At 35.1% G+C, this 18,021-nt stretch overlaps 1 protein-coding gene across 2 annotated transcripts in view; it reads left to right on the top strand.

The window, feature by feature from the left end:
- The window catches only part of USP47 (ubiquitin specific peptidase 47), an 88,038-nt gene that overhangs the window by 9,774 nt on the left and 60,243 nt on the right, over positions 1-18,021 (top strand). The window contains exon 1 of one of the 2 annotated variants that reach the window (XM_012725424.1): positions 14,069-14,146. The exons of the other annotated variant lie outside the window; for it this stretch is intronic. The gene's annotated coding sequence lies outside the window, so the exon portion shown is untranslated. Of the gene's footprint in view, positions 1-14,068; positions 14,147-18,021 lie in introns of those variants that run through there. 2 annotated transcript variants of the gene reach the window in all.

The raw sequence follows: 18,021 nt of genomic DNA, 5'->3' as shown, positions 1-18,021 counted from the left end.
GTTTTAATTTGCATCTCCCTTATTACGAGTGATGTTGAACATTTTTTCATATGCTGGTTGGCCATCTGCATTTCCTCTTTGGAGAAGTGTCTTTTAGCTCGCCTGCCCATTTTTTGACAGGGTTGTTTATTTTTGTTGAGTTTTGTCAGTTCTCCATATATTTTAATACTTGCTTGTTTTTATTGAATCACAAATATACCATATTTTTTCTTAGTGTAGATTTCCATGGTGCCTGATCCTGTAGAATTTGTTCACTTAGTTAAGCAGTGATTTAGTAGCTCCCAGTACTAAAGATTCAAAGATAAGAAGAAATCCAGCTTAGTTCTAGATTCCTGTTTAATCTGTTGGAAGAGGCAAACATGTATGGAAATAAAGGTGTAGTAGAAAAATAAAATGGGACCCTGAACAAGGAGCCACCAGTTTTATTTAGTGTATTCTGAGAGAATGTAACATTTGAAGTAGATTACAAAGCATGACTTGATTGCCAGGTAAAGAAAGAGGTAAGAAGAAGTAGCATTTAAAAGTTTGTAATGCATTTTAGGAGGTGGCAAAAGTTTAGTGTAACTGCATGGGGTGCCTGGGCCACTTAGTCAGGTTATATCTCAAAACTCTGAAAGCTTTCTGTGCCTATAAGGAATTTAGATTTTTATTGTGTACACATTATGGGGCAGGAAGTCTCTTTCAATGAAAAATATTTTTTAAAATAATTGTTATAACAGATGAAACAATGCACAAAATGAATGATTAAAGAAAGAAATAATGGTTATAAAGTTTACTTGCTGAAACTTGTTCACTAGAACATTTTTTACTTGTATCAATTTTTGTGTCCCTGCATTAGTATTAAAAATTTACTCACAAGTGAAAAGGAAAGAAGGGGAACTTAGAAATACCCTATTCTCTCGCCTATTATTTGTTTTTGCTGATCATATATTAGGTACTTTTTTTTTTTTTAAGATTTATTTATTTATTCGTACAGAACTGGGGTACAGGCCAGAGATGCGGAAGGTGAGAGGATTCACCAGAGACAGAGCGGGAAGCAGAACAGGCAGATCGACGAAGTACACGAAGTACACTGCCGAGGGGAGCAGCGGGCGGATCAGGAGAGGTCTGCCACGCCATGTGGTCACCTCCGAGCCAGGCAGGGATCGAACTCATGCGGAAGTGGCTTTAGTTTCTTAGTGCAGTGCTTTAACCCGCTGCGCCACCAGGGAGGACCTGGTACTTTGTTTTTTAAGAATGAATTTTTTCCCATTATAATACATCTTAGGCACATTCTTCACCTATGACTTGTGCTGGTAGGATATCCTTTGGCATAATTACTACATTTTGATATATAGATAACACACATGTAGGTGTCTTCAAATAGGTATGTTAAGACAGATCTCATTTGCCTCAGGGAATGTGTTAGTAGCTGCACTCTGGGAGTTCAGCTTTATTCTGAAATACTAAGTAACTTCTTACACTTGATGCTGTAAAGAAAGTTTGCTGGTGAGAAGTTTGGCCTAATTCTGATTTTTACCGACAGCCATAGTGCAGAGCTTGTAGTGATGTGATTTCCTTATCCTTTCTGTATACGGTTCTTGTGAATGACATTTGTATCTGGTTCACTCTTGAGTGCTTTGCCACTAGTTTGTTTGCAGACATTTGTCTTGGTAGCAGCCATAGTGTAGAGAACTGTTTCCCCCTTCCTTTTGGATGAAGCCAAGCAGGCTAAAAGTGACATTGATGTTAGAGAGTGTTGATTCTTGTGGTGTGACAGCAGCGATCGTAGCAGCAAGAAGCACAGATTTTTAATTGGGCTCAATGAATCGTCCCAAGATAGCCCCAGGGCTAGGAGACGGGGACCCCAGAACCACCAGCCCTGCCCACTTTAAACAGGTTCTTGCCATCAAGACAAAACATATAAGACCTTTAATGGAAAGGCACTTTAATAAATTAGTGTGCAACAAAGAATATAATTTCCAAATCCAGCAGCTGAAGTTACTCATCCCCTCTAGGGTAAATAACCTAGCCAAACACGGTTGGCTTAAAGCAAGGGCCCCTGAGGCCCAGAGGCATGTTACAAATTCAGGGCACCCATAGGAAAGTGGGCAGCAGGGGCCCAGCACATCTAGGACAAAGGAGCAAAATCAAGAGAAATCTGCCATTGTCAACCTCCCCATGGGTCTCTCCCCCACATCTGTTTCAACCAGTCCAAGACCAAGAAGCAGGTAGTTTTTTCACATGTCTCTCTGCTCCATGTGCCTCTCCAGGTCTCCTCCCTGAAACCCCCTCATTCTACCTTCCTTCCCAGTAAAAGAAAAAACCTACTAGCATAAAATTTATATAACTTATAATTTACATAGAAATACTTTTATTTTTGAGAACAGTATTTTAAACTTTGTGTTTTAATCAGAAAAGTTGTTTCATTTTTTTCCTTTTTGTGAATCTTATTACCACTAAAGAGACAATCTAGAAATTTTAAATACTGTAACTTTTAGTATAATTGAGGATTGTGTTTTTTCTTAAATCTGTTATAAGGATAAAAGCTGGTAGTTTTCTAGTAATGTTTTTAGTATGATATTATTATAACTTAAAGAGCATTTTTCAGGGTATTCTCTTTTGTTCTTTAGAAGAACTATTAATCCTGAGAGTGGCTTGCATAGGATTGCTTAGCTAAAAGATAAGTAATACATTGACCTGAGGATTCTAGCCTAGATTTTTTTTTGGCCCCACAGTACATCGTTCTATGCATTATAGATCATTCCAGTAGGAGATAAAGTCTTTAAATAGTTTTATAGAACCTTAACATTTTTTCAGTTGTTTAATTTTATGTTCAGAGTATTACAGAAATGTATTTTTTTTTAATACCTATTTATTTATGCCACAGAACTGGGGTACAGGCCAGAGGTGGTGAGAGGATCCACCAGAGAGTGGGGAGCAGAACAGGCTGACTGATGAAGTACACTGCTGAGGGGAGCAGTGGGCAGGTCAGGAGAGATCTGCCCAGCCATGTGGATCACCTACAGGGCAGGGATCAAACTGTTGCTGAAGTGGCTTTAGCTTATCAGTGCTGTGCTTTAACAACCACTGCACCACCAGGGAAACCTGCTATGACAAGTTTTGGTCCCCACTCTGTCTCTGGTGAATCTTCTCACGGCCCCTGCATCTCTGGCCTGTACCCCAGTTCTGTATGCATAAATAAATAAACCTTTAAAAAAAAAAACTTGTCATTGTTTATAGTGAAGAAGTAGGGCGGTAGATAAACAAACTTCTTTGATTTAGTAGTAATGCAATAGAACATTCAAGACCTGTAAACAAGTCAGTTGTTTTTACAAGCTGAGTCACTGCTTGTCAACAACAGCTTACTCGCAGAAGAAAACTGCAATCAAAAAAAAAAAAAAAGATAGAGGAATAGTAAAAGGCCTATTTTTCCTCCTGAGAGTAGTTTTACTTTCTAAGTTTAGATACCTACAGTATATTATTAGAGGATTCCCATTATCAGTAGCAGAAAACTATTAAAAGGAGCAAGGCAGAAGCAGGAGTAGTATTAGGATAGAAGAGGAAAAAGAATGCCATTATGATTATAATGCAACAAGTATGTTAACATTATAAAGTTATCACAGAGCCTGTATTTCTTAAGAGACCTGTGGTGATATGTGACCTTAGGCAATTCACTTCAGGTTTCTGTATTTCTTTTCATTCATCTATGAAGTAAAGACCTTGATCTGATGTCCAAAGGTCCATCCAGGTGTAAATACAATTCTGTGCAGATGTGATGAATTATTTTATTGGTTGGCTGTTAACCATCAAATAAAATATTTTAACACTGTCATAGTTAAGCTGATTGTTAGCTGATATTCTTTTACATTGCTGAAACTTGCCATTGTTTTCTACTAATCCAATGAGTATTTGATGTAATTTTTTACAAGTAAAAATAAGTTACGTAGTATCCGAAGAGTTTTATATATTGAGTTTTCTTATTTTAACAAGGGGTTCAAGGAAGCTTGTTTTATGGGTATTTTGGAAGAAAATGGAATGCAGTTATCTGTGGAAATCCTGATACTAGACTATTGAGGGGTCGTTATGAAAAAATACTTCAAAATTCTACATATTACGGGTATCAACCCTTTATCAGATATATATTTCCAGATATTTTCTTCCATTCCATGGGTTGTTTTGGTTCTGTTGATAGTATTTTTGATACACAAGTTTTGGATTATAATCATTTACGGTTACCTATTTTTCCTTTTTTTGTCTCTGATTTTGCTTCATATTCTAGAAATCATTTCCACATTCATTGTCACATAGCTTTTTCTCTTACTTTCCTCTAAGAGTTTTTTAGTTTTAGTTCTTACATTTAAGTCATGGATCCATTTTGGGTTAATTTTAGCTATTCATTTCTTTTTTCATAAATAGAAATAAGTACTTTTAAGACCAGAGTTTTAACACCAAGTAAAATTTTTACTGCTGGAGAGACAACTTGATGTAGTACAGAGGCGTGGGTTGAGGATAATACTCAAGTCTCAGGAAGGGGGAAATGGTAAGTTTTAATAGCTAAAACCCGTAAGTTTTAATAGCTAAAACCCGTAAGTTTTAATAGCTAAATTTTAGTTTATATTAAAATAAGCAAATTCTCTTCATGCCTCTGGTAGCCTCGTAATATGTTTAGCTATTATATATGCACTGAACTGATAGTGATTTTCCCAAAAAGTTCTCTTTAAAGTGCCACATCATTATGGTGTTACATGATTATGGTACTTTTAATAACTGCTTAGTAGAAATAAGGTATGCATCGCTACCAGCAAGCTAGTCAGAATTTATCACCTTTTCTCTAGGATCACTTTCTACAAATACTATATTTTTGAGAACAGGAAGACAGAAGAGGAAAAATCCTTCCATTCTTTGTCTTTTATTTCAGCTCTAAGGGCCTCCAGATTTTTTTTTTTTTAAGATTTATTTATTTATGCATATGGAACTGGGGTATAGGTCAGAGGTGCAGGGGTGGTGAGAGGATTCACCAGAGACAAAATGGGGAGCAGAGCAGGCAGATTGAGGAAGTACACTGCTGAGGGGAACAACAGGCGAGTCAAGAGAGGTCTGCCTGCCATGTGGGTCACTTCCGGGGCTGGGGTCAAAATCTTGCTGAAGTGGCTGTGTCTAGCTTCATAGTGCTGTGCTTTAACCCGTTGTGCCACCAGGGAGGGCTCAGGGCCTCCAGATTTTATAGCATTCTTGTGATGAAGAAGATAGAAATCTTTCACAGGTTTATGGGTTGATCTGCCCTGAAGTGGTTGTTTCTCACTTGGGCTATTTCATGTGGTTGTAATCAGATATTGAATGAGATGTTAGACCTCTGAGAAGATTTTTAGTTAAGTATTGAGTTCCAAGCCTAAGAACTGGTAAAGAAAATTATCTTTTTAAAGATTTTTTCTATGAGACTCTTGGTCATAAAAACCATACTTGTTTCTTAATCCCTGAATAACATTTTTGCTTTGTGTTGAATTCTGTGATAAGTTTTGTCCCCTCCATCACCTGCCAGGACTTTGGAACTGCCATGTTCTAATCTTCTGACTTCCATTTTTGCTGCTGAAAAATCAGCTGCCAGTCTGTTGTTTATTTTAAACTAATCTGCCATTTCTCTTTGGCTACATTTTCTTTTGTGTTGTGGGTAGGTACACTTTTATTTATTTATTTTTAATTTTTGTGTGTCACATTTTGTAATTTAAGGATACAATATGTTATTTTGATACATTTATATGCTCTAATATCTCTGGCTGCATTTTGAGATTGTTGAACTTGAATTTGATTTGGTGTCTCTTATCTTTTGTTAACATTTTTTTTTTGCCATTTTCTACTTAAATACCTTTATTCTCTATTTTCCTGGATGCATATCAGATTTTACTATGTCCTTTGTGCCTCTTAATGTTTAATGTGAAACCACCAATGTTTAGGAAATTTTAGTTATGTGATGGAACTCCTAGTATTTTTTAACATTTTAAATACACTTAAATTTCATTTTTTTAGGTATTCTCTTGATACTTTTTGGGATACCTTTAAATACCTGCTAATTGCTAATATGTACTCATAATTTCAGTGTTTTTTATTTCATGAAACATTAAACAATGTGACTGATAGATCCAATATTGAAACTTTTTTATATGTGTCATCTGCTATATGTAATTTGCTGACTCTCACTCAGCAGGCCTTTTTAAAAATGTATTTAGTAGTTTTGGAAAAACAATTTTGAACTTCATTTTTTGTGTAATTATGACAATTTATGGAGGTTATTTGAGTTATAGTATACGGGTGAATTCGTCTAGAAAAAAAAATATTTCTTCCAGGTACCTTGGAACACTACTATTTTTTTACTGTTTTTAATGTAAGTCTTGGTTTGGAATTTTTCATATACCATCAAGAGTACAAATTGGAACTGCATCATGAGGGCCAGCTTGTGGCTATGTTAGCAAATGACCAGTGATTCCAAACTATTAAGGGTTGTATACTCTATAAAGGGGGTCCTGCTATTCACATAAAAGCTATGGAAGCATACTCTCATTGTGAAAGATCCTTGATAGAATTAATGTACACAGAGAGAGAAGAAAGGAAAGGATATTCCTAGTAAAATTATAAAAATTACCATCCCATTATTAGAAAATTCCTAGCCAAACATGTTTGGCATGAAGTGGGGTCACTGAGGCCGGAGTGTTCCACAAATCTAAGGTGCTTCCTGCCAAGGAACCACAAGGAAAAGGTCGTACAATTTCCAGAGAGCTGGAGTAGAAGAGACAAAAAATTCAAAATGTACCAGATAATCCAGCATTAAGTGAAGATAACAGCTGCCATTATCTCTGCCAAGGACCATTTTGGACAGTGTTTTAAGCTTCTCTGATAAAATTCTTGGAAGCTTCCTCCAGGTTGTTGGAATATATATATATATATATATATTTAAAGATTTATTTATTCATACAGAACTGGGGTACAGGCCAGAGATGCAGAGGGTGAGAGGATTCACCAGAGACAGAGTGGGGAGCAGAACAGGCAGATCGATGAAGTACACTGCTGAGGGGAGCAGCGGGCGGGTCAGGAGAGGTCTGCCACACCATGTATGGATCTCCTCCAGGGCAGGCAGGGATCGAACTCATGTGGAATTGACTTAAGCTTCTTAGTGCAGTGCTTTAACCGGCTGCGCCACCAGGGAGGAGGACCTATTGAAATATTTTATTCCTTTTAGTTGCTGAGTGTAATAGTCATGGTATGGCTGTACCAGAGTCACACCAATTTGATGTTGAAGATTATGCAAAATATTTAGTTTCAGGCTATTTTTAATAAAGCTGCTAAAAAAATCATGTGTAAGTTTTGTGTGACCATAATTCTTCATTTCATTTTGTTAAATATTGAATAATGCAGTTGCTGGGTTGTAAGGTAGTTGCATATTTAGTTTTTTAAGAACTTAGTAACAAGGTTTTTACTATTTTGCATTCCTACCAGGAAGGTATGCATTCTTGCCAACATTTGGTAATGTCACTATTTTAAGTTTAAATACTGATAAGTATGTAGTATGTTATTGTGGCTTTAATTTGTATTTCCCTAGTGACCAGTGATGTTGAACATCTTTGTGTTTTTTTGGCATCTGTTCATGATTTGTGTTAAATGCTCTTGTGATTTTTGGCTTATGTTCTATTAGATTATTTGTTTTTTAAAATCATTTTCGGAGTTCTTTATATAGTGTAGAACTAGTCTTGTTTATATGTATTTTGAAATATTTTCAGCTAATTTGTAAGTCTTCTTTCATCCGTCACACAGTCTTTGCAAATAGACATTTTTTTTATTACAAAGTTTATTTTTACATCATTTTGCACATTTTTTTTTTTTTTTTACATCTCGATTGTAATCCCCGCGGGTTTCAAGTAGACATTTTTTTTTTTCCTCTCACCCTCTGCATCTCTGGCCTATACCCCAGTTCTCTATGAATAAATCAATAAATCTTAAAAAAATAAATAAATAAATAAAATTATGATTGAAGGGGTGGGTTTTTCCCATCATTCCCATGTCACCATCTGGATGTCCTGCAATTTAACTCAGTTCTGGCATTATCTAACTAAAGGTAATGTCACATCTCACAGGACTCAGTCTCACGAGACTGCTCCCACTCCACTTCAGATGCCAATTGCAAGTAATGGTGGACAACTTCTGTCCTCAAGTAGACATTTTTAACATTGATGGTGTCATATTTGAAGACTGGCCTTAGCTTTGGAAATGCTCTGTTTTGGGGTTTCCCTGGTGACCTTGGGTTTAAGTCTCAGTGCTATTGCTGCTGCAGCCTGAGATCGATCCCAGGCCAGGGAGCTAACCCAGGTATGGTGAAGCAGACTGTTCCTGTTTTGAGAACCCTGCTCCTCTTAGTGTATTAGAGCAGATCTGCCTGTTCTGCTCCCCATTCTGTCTCTTGTGAACCCTCTCACTTCTCCCCATGCCCCCCACAGCTCTGAGCTACACTCCAGTTAGTTCTTCTATGCAAAAAAAAAAACAAAAACCCTAAAATCTAAATTGAAAAAAAAATTTTTTTTTCCCTAAAAGTCTTACAGTTTTCATTTACAGTCATAATCCATGTACAGTTACTTTTTGTATAAGTTGAGAGTTAGATGAAAGAGTGTATTTTTGCCTGTGGACTTCTAATTCTTCTATCACCATATGGTGAAAAGGCTGTATTTCTTTCCTTGAATTGTTTTTGTATTTAGAAGTCAGTTGGACGTATTTGTGTATTTGTGTGAATTTCTGTCAATTTTCTAATGTTTTGTATGTCTTTCCAACTACTAATATTGCAGTCTTAATTATTATGGGTATATAATAAGTTTGGATTTGGTTGGACTGAGGCCTCCCACTTTACTCTTAGCTGTTCCAATTCCTTTACAATTCTGGATAAATTTTAGAATAATCTTGTCTGTGTCTTAAAAATCTTCCTGGAATTTTGCTGAATTTCTTTGAAATTGTATATCTATTTGAGAAGAATTGGCATATCTACTATAATGAATCTTCCACTGTAAGAACACATATGCCTCTGCATTTGTAATTAGATTTTCTGTAATCCCATTGTCATCTGAGTATACACACTACATGATTTCAGTTTTTAAAAATTTGTTGAAGTAGGTTCTATTTATTTTTATTTTTTAAAATTATTACAAAAGTTTATTTTTACATCATTTTGCACATTTTTTTTTCCATCTCGATTGTAATCCCCCCCGGGTTTCCCATCACCAAATCACCCGTGTGCCACCACCATAGTGAAGTAGGTTTTAAATCCCAGGATATGGTCTGTTTTGGTTTTTGTTTTATGTGCATTTGAAAGAATGTGTATTTTGGCCTTTTTGGTTGGAATGGTTTATAAATGCTAATTAGAACCTGTTGGTTGATGACATTACTGAATTTTTCTGTGTCCTTGATGATTTTGCTTAGCTGTTTTAGCAACTGTGCTTTTATCATTGTTAATGTCTGTCCCTGATTTTCTTTGTTCTGAAGTCTTTTATTTGACACTAATTTTAAAAATTAATTCTTGGTTTCTTTCTAATTAATGACTGTATGGTATGTATTCCATCCTTTACCTCTGATAGAAAGTATTCTACATAAAACATGTTATATATACATTTGTGTAAAATATTTTACATATGTGGTATTTTTGATGACTTATGTATTATGTATCATGTGTATGTGTGTGTAATAAATTAAGACCATATTTTTTAATCCAGCCAATCTGGCTCTTAATTATCTTTAATGTAATGATATATGTTTTGGAACTTAAGTCTGCCATTTTTAAAAACATGCTAAGTAGTTTTCTCTATATACATTTGTAACTTTACCAAGTCTTTTGATTTTTACTTCAGCTGTCAAACATTTAATATCCCAATGATTGAAGGAAAGTGTAAAGTGTATTGCACTTGGCCATATTTTCTTGCTGTGTTTTTTCTGATGTTCGAAGGTGGTTTCTTTGATCATTTCCTTTTTATTTAGAGAACTTAGCTACCTCTGTTACAGAGAAATTCTTTTATTTTTCCTTTATCTGAGAATATCTTCAACCCTGTTTGATTATTGAAACAATTCCTTGGTCACTCAAGGAATTTGAGTTAATTATTTTCTGCAAACATTTGAAAAATATTTTGCAACTTTCATCTGGTCTCTAATTTCTGATAAGAAAAGTTATCCGATCTTTTATTAATTTTGTTTGCCTTTTTTTGTCTCTATGTTTTATTTTTGATAGTTTCTAATGCTGTCTTAAAGTTCATTAATCTTTTCTTCCAGTGGTACCTCTCTGTTAATTCCATCCATCATATATTCATCTCAGCTATTACACTTTCTATCGCTAGAAATTTGACATGTATTTTATCATGTTCTCCCTTAACGCGTACTCCACAACCTTTTTGAAATATTAAATATTGTTTGTGGCCTTGCCTGCTGTTCTGTATCACTTCTGGTTGCATTTTCATTGATTTTTCTTTTCACTCTGGGTCAAGGTTTTCCACTTTGGTATGCCAGACATTGTGAATTTTAACCTTCATGAGAGTTGTGTACTTTTTATTCCCATTAATATTCTTAAGCTGTGTAGTTAATTCACTTATTAAAGTTTGATCCTTTTGAGGCAGATTTTTCAGTTTTATAATAATAATTTTGTTAAATGTTAGGTTCCTTTCGAGGGAACCTAATTTGGTTCCACTATTGCGACAGTAGTCTTCTGAGTAATATTACCTGATGTACTTAATACTCATGAAGATTTTTGTTTTTGTTTGGTTGGTTATTTTTCCTAGTTTGCAGTGAGTGCTAGGGATTCTTTCTTGTGGTGAGTGCTAGGGATTCTTTCTTGTGGTTCTTTCCCTGCCTCAGGTAGTTTCTTCACAAGTATATTTTGAAAATATTCAGCTGAATACTGAAGGAAGACCTCTCTACGACTCACTTGTGTCAGCTTCTTTCTAATATTCCACTCTGTAATTTGTAGCTTGAACTCTCAAACTCATTTCTTTATTCGGGGAACTTGATGGCATAAATTGGATTCTCACTCTCTTACTGCAACTTGGAAGGTGACTTACCTTGTTTGTATCTGCTTTCACAGGCATCGTTTTCTGTTACTTGTTTAATATTTGAATATTCTTATTTCATGTATTTGTCTGCTATTTAAGGTAGGACAGGTAAGTCTGATCTGCTATTTCATCTTTACTCACCGTGGACTTTATTGTAGGTAGATGACAAATAAAACAAATATATCATAAGCAAATATATTAGGTAGCCATACGTATTATGACGATACCTAAAGTAAAATAGTGAGATTAAGAGTACCAAGAGGATTAATTTAGAATAAGGTAATGAGAATACCACATTAAGATACTGACTTATGCCAGTTGTCTTTTGCTGTGTATTAATCTGCTCTAAAACATACTGACTTTTGTTCTGGTAGGTACAGTTTGGTTAAGGCTGGTTGGGTATGATACCTTGTTTCTGTTCATCTTAGCTAAAACACTGGGGCCTGGACTCACTCTGTGGTCATTGATGCTTCTTGCCTGCTGGGTCTCATTTAGGCTTCCATGTGCCTGCTTGGCCCAGCAGGGTAGAGTAGCCAGGTTCTAAAGATGAGTATCTGAGAGCCAGGTGGAAACTGTATCCTTTCCTAACCTAGCCTTTTGTATGAAGTCACACAGGTTGGCTCATGTTAAGGGGACTGCAGTTAGACTCCTGTTCTTACTGAAAGACAGAGCAAAGCATTTGTGAACACATTTTAAAGCCACCATGTTGCTATTTGAGCAGAGATATGTGGGTATCAGAGAAACCACTCTTGAGGTGTACTGTATAGAAATACAAAGATTCTGAGATTGGTGGATGAAAGTGGTTTAGTTTCCATTGTACACTGTCAGCCCCTTGAGGACAAAGGCTTTGCTCACTGCTGTTTTCTCAGCACCTAGAACAGTATTTTACAGATAGTTGCAGTTCAGTTCTTATTTGTGAAAGTCAAACTTTGACAACATGTATTTAAAAACCTTAAATATAACTACATAGCTTTGGGAAATTATCTTTAGGAAAAAAGAATTGTACAAATACATAAAGTTGTGAAAATTTGAAATTAGCCACTTGTCCATTAATTGTAGATTAGTTAAATAAATTATAGTGTCTCTGTAATGGAACACTGTGGTTTTAAAGTGAATGTTTTTGCATAGAAAGAAGAATGTTAGGGGACAGGGATTAGAATTTAAATAATAGTGTATAGAATTATCATCTGTAGTCAATAATTAACAATCTTCTAGGGTGTAATAAATAGATGGAATGGAGAGGGATCTAATAAATATACACAAATTACTACTACTTATCATACAGGTGATTTTATTTTTATTTTCTTATACCATTGGTCATTTTTGTACAATAATTGGCCTATCCTCTCAGTTCTGCTGCCACCATATTCTCATGATCTTCCATCTCCTGTTTTGTCCCCCCCCATATATGCTTCAGATCTGTGATAAGCTTGCTAGTTTTGTCTTTTTCTTGACATTTTGTTTCGTTTCATGATAGTCCAAATATAAGTGAGACATCTAATATTTACTTTTTCCTTCTGACTTATTTTGGATAAACATAATCCCTTCCTCCAGCTCCATCCATGTTGATGCAAAAGGCATGAGTTTGTCTCTTTTGATCACTGAGAATATTCCATTGTGTAACTATTCACAACTTTTTAATCCACTCACCTATTTTGGGACATTTGGGTTGTTTCCATATATTGGCTATTGTAAATGGTGCTGCAATAAACATAGGAGTGCAGGTTTTATTTCAAGTTAGTATTTTGTGTCCTTGGAGTAGAATTGCTGGATCAAGGGTAGATCATTTTTAGTGTTCTAAGGAACCTCTCTTCATAGGTTTCTATAGTGGCTGGACCATTTTACCTTCCTGCCAGCAGTAAGAGGGTTCCTTTATCTCCCCATTCTCTCCAGCATTTATTGCTTCTAGTATTTTAGTTTTTTACCCAATTTTTAATTGGGTCTATAGAAGTTATTTAAGAATTGCTTTTCAAAAAATATTGTGCACTTTATATGTTGTTATTTATAAGTTTCTGTTGTAAAAACAAGTAATGTGATGCTTTTATTAGTGATAAAAAGCACCTTTTAAAGCAATATATTGATCTTTTGGTTAAGCAAAAAGGATTGAAGAAAATTTGTTTAAGAATATGAAATTGTATACAGTCAAGATAATGATTAAAATAAGCTTGTTTCATAATAAGGAAAGGGATTATATTAAGAGAAAATAGTTATAGGAGCTCATGTTATTTGACATATGAAAAAATCCAAATTTATAAACTATCAGAATCAGGTTTCTTTGCAGTGTTTTTTAATGGACTAAAACTGTTGTGGCATAGAAGGAGAAAAATGTATGATCTCTTTTATATATGGATGTCATAAAAACAACGTGTAGAAAAGAACAGACTGGTAATTGTTACAGAAAGAGGGTTTGGGGGGTGAATATCTGGAGGAAGACAAAAGGTATAGAGCTTCAGTTTTGAAAAAAATAAGTATCGGGTATGCAAAGTGTAGCATAGTGACTGTAGCTAACAGTACTGCATCATATATTTCAAGAGAGTTGATCTTAAAAGTTATTGTCACAAGGGAAAAGTTGTAACTGTGATGGAAAAATTAATCAAATATTTGATATACACATATGTCAGTCATTATGGTGTCTACCTTTAGCTAATGCGTTGTTTTAACTGGAGGAAAATATTATATGACTTAGAACATTTGATTTATACACAGTTCTTATACTGTCACTCTTGTTATACATGTGGTTGTTTTTCATGTTGTTGTTATTTATCATTATAGCACAGGTTTTCAGTAACCTTACAAGTGGCAGTGAGACATAAGATAAAGATGAAAAAAGGTAATTTATGAATAAGATGCTAGATCAGGTAATATTTTATTAATACACATTTTGTTGCCAAAATGTCTTAGGTTATAGTACTCATTTCACTGTCTTAACCTCTTTATTTTAAAGAAATAATTTGTAATTCATTTTGTTCTTATATACCATAGGATGTGTTTTGGAGATGCAGACAAAATATCTTTGATGAAATGAAGAAGAAATTTTTACAGGTAGACTGCTGATGTAATTGCTTTAGTGTGATAATCAGCAGAGCAAGTAACAGCATGTTAGTATTTTTATTTAATAACAAGGCATGCCATATGTTTTATGCTTGTTTGACTATTTTGTTTCTGGTTTTAATAATAAAGTCACCTGAAATAAATACATGTCTGGTTATCTCCTGTTTTTAAAAAGTGAATGAGAAGAAAACTGTAGACTATAAAACTCATGGAACCCTTTGTTTTGACTTTCGGATGTGGTGGTTGTCCATTTTTTACAGATGTATTTACTTTCTGGAACATTAATAGTGTTGAGATTAAATCACCTAATCAGTTACAATCAAAATCCAAAAATCTATTTGAAGAATTAAGTAAAACTATTACCTTCCTGGCAACCTGTATATACTACAAACCTAAACTTCCATGTGATGTATCATACCATTATATTTATGTAATGCCTCATTTTCTTTAGATTTTTTTAGTATTTTCTTTTCTCCAAAGTTTTTCCTTTAATTTCTCCTGTCCCTGCCCAAGTGATCTGTAGCAAGGGACAACTTTAAAACAAAAGAACATGTTACATCCCTTGCTGGGATGGGGTGGGGAAGGGGGCCTTGTTTTAATAGAATAGAAGGAGTTTTTAAAAATACTTTTTAGGGCCCTCCCTGGTGGCACAGCGGGTTAAAACACAGCACTAAAAGTTAAAGCCACTTCAGCATGAGTTCGATCCCTGCCTGGCCCGAAGAGGACCCACATGGCGAGGCAGACATCTCTTGTGCCGCCCGCTGCTCCCCTCAGCAGAGTACTTCATCGATCTGCCTGTTGTGCTCCCTGCTCTGTCTCTGGTGAAGCCTCTCACCGCCCCTGCACCTCTGGCCTGTACCCTAGTTCTGTATGCATAAATAAATAAGTCTTAAATAAGACTTATTTATTAAATAAGACTGCCTCTGGCCTGTACCCCAGTTCTGTATGCATAAATAAATAAGTCTTAAATAAGACTTATTTATTAAATAAGACTGCCCCAGAGGTGCAGGGGTGGTGAGAGGCTTCACCAGAGACAGAGCAGGGAGCACAATAGGCAGATCGATGAAGTACTCTGCTGAGGGGAGCAGCGGGCGGGACAAGAGATGTCTGCCTCGCCATGTGGGTCCTCTCCGGGCCAGGCAGGGATCGAACTCATGCTGAAGTGGCTTTAACTTTTAGTGCTGTGTTTTAACCCGCTGTGCCACCAGGGAGGGCCCTAAAGTACTTTTTAATATGTTAGTGACCCCCATCACTAACCAAGTTGTCACTTAAGTAAAAATGCATGGCCCTGGTTAAGACTAGTAGTACTAGATAAAAGGTACTCACATTTGTGTGTATTTTTAAGCTTGCCACCATAACTTTATTCTCTGTGATAGCATTGGAAGAAAGACAGTCTCAAGAGAAAGATTTACTAATTTACTATTTATTATTAGATTTACTATTAGATTTAGAGGGAAAGAGGTTTTCATACTGTTTTAAAATTCTTTGTCTTTTTCTCAGAAGACTTTGAATCTTGGTAACTTTGATATTAAATTGTTTTCTACATACTAATGCCATTCTGAATACATAGCATCAGTTATACATCCTATTTTATGTTTTTTAATAAGAAATATCTAGAAAGTAGTTATTTATGAAATGATGAGTTCAGCTTCAGAAAACTAGTAGGAATGCCAGGTAAAGGAGGCAAAATTATTTAAAATGCATATATGTTTTTGGCAGGATCTAATATTCCTTAGAACAATTTTTGTTTCTATAATTTCTATATATTTCAGTCATTGAGTCTATCTTTAAAAGAAAATGACTTATCAGTGTTTTTATCCCATTGTGCTTTGCCTTTTGTAAACAAGAATGTGATTTATTCTTTCTTAATTTGTTTTTTTCATGGTTCTTTGTAGGAAATCTGGCTTTGTTTATACAATGAGCATAGACAGAACAGTCTTTTTAGCATAGTGTTAATATAACTGCTGTTGACTTTGCTTTTCCTAACAAATGTAGTATTGCTATAAGTTGTCTATAGAATAAATAGTTTTAATTTATACTTTATACCTTTTTGCTGTAATTGGCTAGATTTCTCTTTTGGGGAACAGTGTACACTTAGCTCACTCATATATTAAGTGTTTTTCTAAAGTGGAGCATGTTGGCCTCCAACGCTTAACTACCATTACTGCAAGGGAGCTAATCCACATGGCACAGTAGACTTCTCTGCTGTATTGCCTGCTGCTTCCTACTCTGTTCCTGGTGAATCATTCCTCTTACCACCCCCCACAGTCCCCACACCTCTGGCCTGCACCCCAGTTCTTCTGTGCAAAAATGGAATAAATAAAATCTTTAACCAAAGAGGATCGTGTTTATTAGGCTTTTCTAAAACTTTGTACTTGTTTTTTCTTACCCATCATAGAACTTTTTTTTACTCAGATTTATATATCCTTTCCCATCCTAAGTTATGATGAGCACAAATATCACTACATCCTTCCCAGCTAGAACTTGTGTGCGCTTAAAAATATTTGGGTGTATTTTTAATATCTGTTGCTGTGGAATGGCCCACTCTAAAACTTAGTGACTTGAAACAACTACTAGTTTGTTTTCTTACAGTTCTATAGGGTGGGATTTGGACAAAAGTTTTTTTGCTTCAGGTGCCATCATCTGAGATCTTAATATGGGTAAAATGTCCAGGAAGGTATTTCTCACATAGCATGCACCCCAGTGCTTTGTCAGGAGGCTACTTTCTCTATATGGATTGTTAAGGATTCTTCACAGCATGTGGTCCCCGATACCTGAATTTCTTTTTTTGATGGCTACCTTATAAATGGGAATGTTCTAAGTAGTACAAAGCAGAAACAGCTGATTTCTTAAGATCCTGTCTTAAAGCATACCAGTATCACATCTGTCACATTCCGTTGGCTCTAGTTTGTTGTAAAACTGGCCCAGATTCATGGAAAGAGTAAAAAGGAAATGGGAAAAAGAGTAGCAAAGAAATAGGCTAGTGACCCAAACGGCGTGGCAGACTTCTCCTGATCTGCCCACTGCTTCCCTCAGCAGTGTATTTCATCTGCCTGTTCTGCTCCTACTCTTGTCTTTGGTGGGTCCTGGCCTGTACCCCAGTTCTTCTATGCATAAATAATAGTTAAATCTTTAAAAAAAATTAGTCATCTCTAATTCACCTTAAGAGAATATTGCTTTGTTTTTTTGGGATAAATAGGCTTGGTCAAAGGTAGAGTTTAAAGGAAATGAAAGGAAAGGTAACTACTCATATTCCTAATTCTAAGAAATACCTTTGCACTTCCAATTTTTTTTTAATTTGCATGTTTAATTTATGTAGAGTTGCTTTTTTCCTTTTTGAAAAAATTTACGAAATTGTTGGTACATCTATTGATAAAGATAGTTAGAATTGAAAACTTTTTTCTTACTAATTTCTAAATGGGGAGGGAGTTGACAGAAAAAGTTCAACTAATTGTTGTTATTGTTAGTAATAGTGATGTAAAAAATTTATATGTAGTCCATGCATTTGAGCCACACTTAAACTTAAATTAGAAATAATGGACCAAGTATAAAGAAATGGGATTTATTGGTGCAAGCTAGCTAAGAGTGCTGAAGAATAGTTTTGCTTGCTTATTTAAATTATCCTGGAATTGAACTCAAGAGTAGGCTGTGATCGGCCCAGAATTTAATTAAAATAGGAATTTTAAGGATTCTTAAAAATTCATCAATCTTTATGTCGGTGTTTGTCATATAACTATTTTAGAGTAAATAAAATCTAGCCTATAAAAGTCAGTAAAATAAAATTGATGAAAAGAAATTATTATTGATCCATGCAATAAAATGTTATTCATTTGTTGAAATGATGAGTTTGAAAAATCTGGCCGGGAAAAGATTCTTTTGACATATTTGTAGATAAAGAGAAAATCCACAAAACAGCATGTGT

The sequence above is a fragment of the Condylura cristata genome, unplaced genomic scaffold (genome assembly GCF_000260355.1).
Source record: "Condylura cristata isolate star-nosed mole 26May11 unplaced genomic scaffold, ConCri1.0 scaffold00015, whole genome shotgun sequence".
NCBI lineage: Eukaryota > Metazoa > Chordata > Mammalia > Eulipotyphla > Talpidae > Condylura > Condylura cristata.
The sequence above is the reverse complement of the archived record's forward strand: the minus strand, read 5'-3'. Positions and strand labels throughout refer to the sequence as shown.